The 6,000-nt window shown below is 36.1% G+C and overlaps 5 non-coding genes across 5 annotated transcripts; all 5 read right to left on the minus strand.

The window, feature by feature from the left end:
- Positions 1-621: 621 nt before the first annotated feature.
- Positions 622-814, minus strand: LOC143061365 (U2 spliceosomal RNA). Its single transcript, XR_012974408.1, has one exon. It is a non-coding gene; the product is annotated as a U2 spliceosomal RNA (small nuclear RNA).
- A 976-nt stretch (positions 815-1,790) lies between these two features.
- Positions 1,791-1,983, minus strand: LOC143061366 (U2 spliceosomal RNA). Its single transcript, XR_012974409.1, has one exon. It is a non-coding gene; the product is annotated as a U2 spliceosomal RNA (small nuclear RNA).
- A 976-nt stretch (positions 1,984-2,959) lies between these two features.
- Positions 2,960-3,152, minus strand: LOC143061367 (U2 spliceosomal RNA). The gene has a single exon (XR_012974410.1). It is a non-coding gene; the product is annotated as a U2 spliceosomal RNA (small nuclear RNA).
- A 976-nt stretch (positions 3,153-4,128) lies between these two features.
- Positions 4,129-4,321, minus strand: LOC143061368 (U2 spliceosomal RNA). Its single transcript, XR_012974411.1, has one exon. It is a non-coding gene; the product is annotated as a U2 spliceosomal RNA (small nuclear RNA).
- A 976-nt stretch (positions 4,322-5,297) lies between these two features.
- Positions 5,298-5,490, minus strand: LOC143061369 (U2 spliceosomal RNA). Its single transcript, XR_012974412.1, has one exon. It is a non-coding gene; the product is annotated as a U2 spliceosomal RNA (small nuclear RNA).
- Positions 5,491-6,000: the final 510 nt, after the last annotated feature.

Below are 6,000 nucleotides of genomic sequence, written 5' to 3' on the forward strand. Positions count from 1 at the left end.
CAGAAAATAAATTCAACGCTTTTTCACAATCAGCACGGACTTTTCACTGCCTCGTTTAGTTAACACAAACAAAAACAGTTCACCTGTTCTATTTTTTAAAGGAATTGACCGGTACAGCAATTTTAAAATAAATTTTAGAAGGAGGAAAAAACTTACCGGCCGACTGCAGTTTCCATCGTTTGCCCTCGTTCTGAGGCGACGTCGCTATTAACGATGATTGAAACAGTAGAAGGGGACGTAATTCTTTTCCCCGCGTTTTTCCGTAACGCTAAAAATTTATAGAGTTTCTTTTTAGGAACGAGAATACATTAATACACTGACATGTGCTGTTATAAATACAAGCAAGCGACAACAAAAATATTACATTACAAGAAAAGAAAAGAACTTTTTAGAGAACAGACATAAAAAAAGAAAATGCAACTTATTTTACATGCACGAGAAGTAGAATGATTTACAACAATGAGTAAAACTATACAATTTACGCAAACTCCTTAAATAAGAAAGATATATAGAAAAAGTACACATGTAGCAGTGAAAAGCATTAGAGAATATTTTACTGGGGCTGTTTCGCAGGCTATTGAAGGGAAAGCTATTTTTCTATTTTAATTTTCTCCCCAAAGAGGGGAGTGAGCCGATCCTGGAGGTACTGCAATACCAGGCCAACTCGTGGCAAGAGCGGTGCAAGCACCTAACATCTCACCTAGTTGCAAAAATCAGTTTAATATCGAAGTACCCACATGGGGTACGTATCAGATATTAAGCTGATAAGAACAGATACTACACTTTGATCTTAGCCAAAAGGCCGAGAAGCGATACTCCAATCTTTCCGAGTTTCCAAAGCCTACAAATCCTATTTCTTACTCAAACACGGTGTTTTAATTTTAACCAAAGCTACACAAATTTTGCAAATTTATATACAAAAAGCACACGAAACACGAGATCTTGCTTTGCTTCAAATACCTGACAGCATGAAACGATTTCTGCATGACAAAACGGGTGTGAAAATAAAAAGCGGCTTGTGAAATACGGCAAGTCGCGAGAATACATTTTTAAACGTATAACATACGTATACGTATTTAATCTTAATCGAACGAAATAACATGATCATGTTGATTCATCCTAGGTCCGACGAACGCAGTTTTTAAAGCCTAGGAAATTTCTTCATTAATCAGAAAATAAATTCAACGCTTTTTCACAATCAGCACGGACTTTTCACTGCCTCGTTTAGTTAACACAAACAAAAACAGTTCACCTGTTCTATTTTTTAAAGGAATTGACCGGTACAGCAATTTTAAAATAAATTTTAGAAGGAGGAAAAAACTTACCGGCCGACTGCAGTTTCCATCGTTTGCCCTCGTTCTGAGGCGACGTCGCTATTAACGATGATTGAAACAGTAGAAGGGGACGTAATTCTTTTCCCCGCGTTTTTCCGTAACGCTAAAAATTTATAGAGTTTCTTTTTAGGAACGAGAATACATTAATACACTGACATGTGCTGTTATAAATACAAGCAAGCGACAACAAAAATATTACATTACAAGAAAAGAAAAGAACTTTTTAGAGAACAGACATAAAAAAAGAAAATGCAACTTATTTTACATGCACGAGAAGTAGAATGATTTACAACAATGAGTAAAACTATACAATTTACGCAAACTCCTTAAATAAGAAAGATATATAGAAAAAGTACACATGTAGCAGTGAAAAGCATTAGAGAATATTTTACTGGGGCTGTTTCGCAGGCTATTGAAGGGAAAGCTATTTTTCTATTTTAATTTTCTCCCCAAAGAGGGGAGTGAGCCGATCCTGGAGGTACTGCAATACCAGGCCAACTCGTGGCAAGAGCGGTGCAAGCACCTAACATCTCACCTAGTTGCAAAAATCAGTTTAATATCGAAGTACCCACATGGGGTACGTATCAGATATTAAGCTGATAAGAACAGATACTACACTTTGATCTTAGCCAAAAGGCCGAGAAGCGATACTCCAATCTTTCCGAGTTTCCAAAGCCTACAAATCCTATTTCTTACTCAAACACGGTGTTTTAATTTTAACCAAAGCTACACAAATTTTGCAAATTTATATACAAAAAGCACACGAAACACGAGATCTTGCTTTGCTTCAAATACCTGACAGCATGAAACGATTTCTGCATGACAAAACGGGTGTGAAAATAAAAAGCGGCTTGTGAAATACGGCAAGTCGCGAGAATACATTTTTAAACGTATAACATACGTATACGTATTTAATCTTAATCGAACGAAATAACATGATCATGTTGATTCATCCTAGGTCCGACGAACGCAGTTTTTAAAGCCTAGGAAATTTCTTCATTAATCAGAAAATAAATTCAACGCTTTTTCACAATCAGCACGGACTTTTCACTGCCTCGTTTAGTTAACACAAACAAAAACAGTTCACCTGTTCTATTTTTTAAAGGAATTGACCGGTACAGCAATTTTAAAATAAATTTTAGAAGGAGGAAAAAACTTACCGGCCGACTGCAGTTTCCATCGTTTGCCCTCGTTCTGAGGCGACGTCGCTATTAACGATGATTGAAACAGTAGAAGGGGACGTAATTCTTTTCCCCGCGTTTTTCCGTAACGCTAAAAATTTATAGAGTTTCTTTTTAGGAACGAGAATACATTAATACACTGACATGTGCTGTTATAAATACAAGCAAGCGACAACAAAAATATTACATTACAAGAAAAGAAAAGAACTTTTTAGAGAACAGACATAAAAAAAGAAAATGCAACTTATTTTACATGCACGAGAAGTAGAATGATTTACAACAATGAGTAAAACTATACAATTTACGCAAACTCCTTAAATAAGAAAGATATATAGAAAAAGTACACATGTAGCAGTGAAAAGCATTAGAGAATATTTTACTGGGGCTGTTTCGCAGGCTATTGAAGGGAAAGCTATTTTTCTATTTTAATTTTCTCCCCAAAGAGGGGAGTGAGCCGATCCTGGAGGTACTGCAATACCAGGCCAACTCGTGGCAAGAGCGGTGCAAGCACCTAACATCTCACCTAGTTGCAAAAATCAGTTTAATATCGAAGTACCCACATGGGGTACGTATCAGATATTAAGCTGATAAGAACAGATACTACACTTTGATCTTAGCCAAAAGGCCGAGAAGCGATACTCCAATCTTTCCGAGTTTCCAAAGCCTACAAATCCTATTTCTTACTCAAACACGGTGTTTTAATTTTAACCAAAGCTACACAAATTTTGCAAATTTATATACAAAAAGCACACGAAACACGAGATCTTGCTTTGCTTCAAATACCTGACAGCATGAAACGATTTCTGCATGACAAAACGGGTGTGAAAATAAAAAGCGGCTTGTGAAATACGGCAAGTCGCGAGAATACATTTTTAAACGTATAACATACGTATACGTATTTAATCTTAATCGAACGAAATAACATGATCATGTTGATTCATCCTAGGTCCGACGAACGCAGTTTTTAAAGCCTAGGAAATTTCTTCATTAATCAGAAAATAAATTCAACGCTTTTTCACAATCAGCACGGACTTTTCACTGCCTCGTTTAGTTAACACAAACAAAAACAGTTCACCTGTTCTATTTTTTAAAGGAATTGACCGGTACAGCAATTTTAAAATAAATTTTAGAAGGAGGAAAAAACTTACCGGCCGACTGCAGTTTCCATCGTTTGCCCTCGTTCTGAGGCGACGTCGCTATTAACGATGATTGAAACAGTAGAAGGGGACGTAATTCTTTTCCCCGCGTTTTTCCGTAACGCTAAAAATTTATAGAGTTTCTTTTTAGGAACGAGAATACATTAATACACTGACATGTGCTGTTATAAATACAAGCAAGCGACAACAAAAATATTACATTACAAGAAAAGAAAAGAACTTTTTAGAGAACAGACATAAAAAAAGAAAATGCAACTTATTTTACATGCACGAGAAGTAGAATGATTTACAACAATGAGTAAAACTATACAATTTACGCAAACTCCTTAAATAAGAAAGATATATAGAAAAAGTACACATGTAGCAGTGAAAAGCATTAGAGAATATTTTACTGGGGCTGTTTCGCAGGCTATTGAAGGGAAAGCTATTTTTCTATTTTAATTTTCTCCCCAAAGAGGGGAGTGAGCCGATCCTGGAGGTACTGCAATACCAGGCCAACTCGTGGCAAGAGCGGTGCAAGCACCTAACATCTCACCTAGTTGCAAAAATCAGTTTAATATCGAAGTACCCACATGGGGTACGTATCAGATATTAAGCTGATAAGAACAGATACTACACTTTGATCTTAGCCAAAAGGCCGAGAAGCGATACTCCAATCTTTCCGAGTTTCCAAAGCCTACAAATCCTATTTCTTACTCAAACACGGTGTTTTAATTTTAACCAAAGCTACACAAATTTTGCAAATTTATATACAAAAAGCACACGAAACACGAGATCTTGCTTTGCTTCAAATACCTGACAGCATGAAACGATTTCTGCATGACAAAACGGGTGTGAAAATAAAAAGCGGCTTGTGAAATACGGCAAGTCGCGAGAATACATTTTTAAACGTATAACATACGTATACGTATTTAATCTTAATCGAACGAAATAACATGATCATGTTGATTCATCCTAGGTCCGACGAACGCAGTTTTTAAAGCCTAGGAAATTTCTTCATTAATCAGAAAATAAATTCAACGCTTTTTCACAATCAGCACGGACTTTTCACTGCCTCGTTTAGTTAACACAAACAAAAACAGTTCACCTGTTCTATTTTTTAAAGGAATTGACCGGTACAGCAATTTTAAAATAAATTTTAGAAGGAGGAAAAAACTTACCGGCCGACTGCAGTTTCCATCGTTTGCCCTCGTTCTGAGGCGACGTCGCTATTAACGATGATTGAAACAGTAGAAGGGGACGTAATTCTTTTCCCCGCGTTTTTCCGTAACGCTAAAAATTTATAGAGTTTCTTTTTAGGAACGAGAATACATTAATACACTGACATGTGCTGTTATAAATACAAGCAAGCGACAACAAAAATATTACATTACAAGAAAAGAAAAGAACTTTTTAGAGAACAGACATAAAAAAAGAAAATGCAACTTATTTTACATGCACGAGAAGTAGAATGATTTACAACAATGAGTAAAACTATACAATTTACGCAAACTCCTTAAATAAGAAAGATATATAGAAAAAGTACACATGTAGCAGTGAAAAGCATTAGAGAATATTTTACTGGGGCTGTTTCGCAGGCTATTGAAGGGAAAGCTATTTTTCTATTTTAATTTTCTCCCCAAAGAGGGGAGTGAGCCGATCCTGGAGGTACTGCAATACCAGGCCAACTCGTGGCAAGAGCGGTGCAAGCACCTAACATCTCACCTAGTTGCAAAAATCAGTTTAATATCGAAGTACCCACATGGGGTACGTATCAGATATTAAGCTGATAAGAACAGATACTACACTTTGATCTTAGCCAAAAGGCCGAGAAGCGATACTCCAATCTTTCCGAGTTTCCAAAGCCTACAAATCCTATTTCTTACTCAAACACGGTGTTTTAATTTTAACCAAAGCTACACAAATTTTGCAAATTTATATACAAAAAGCACACGAAACACGAGATCTTGCTTTGCTTCAAATACCTGACAGCATGAAACGATTTCTGCATGACAAAACGGGTGTGAAAATAAAAAGCGGCTTGTGAAATACGGCAAGTCGCGAGAATACATTTTTAAACGTATAACATACGTATACGTATTTAATCTTAATCGAACGAAATAACATGATCATGTTGATTCATCCTAGGTCCGACGAACGCAGTTTTTAAAGCCTAGGAAATTTCTTCATTAATCAGAAAATAAATTCAACGCTTTTTCACAATCAGCACGGACTTTTCACTGCCTCGTTTAGTTAACACAAACAAAAACAGTTCACCTGTTCTATTTTTTAAAGGAATTGACCGGTACAGCAATTTTAAAATAAATTTTAGAAGGAGGAAAAAACTTA

The sequence above is a fragment of the Mytilus galloprovincialis genome, unplaced genomic scaffold, assembly GCF_965363235.1.
Source record: "Mytilus galloprovincialis unplaced genomic scaffold, xbMytGall1.hap1.1 HAP1_SCAFFOLD_293, whole genome shotgun sequence".
In the NCBI taxonomy this organism is placed as follows: domain Eukaryota; kingdom Metazoa; phylum Mollusca; class Bivalvia; order Mytilida; family Mytilidae; genus Mytilus; species Mytilus galloprovincialis.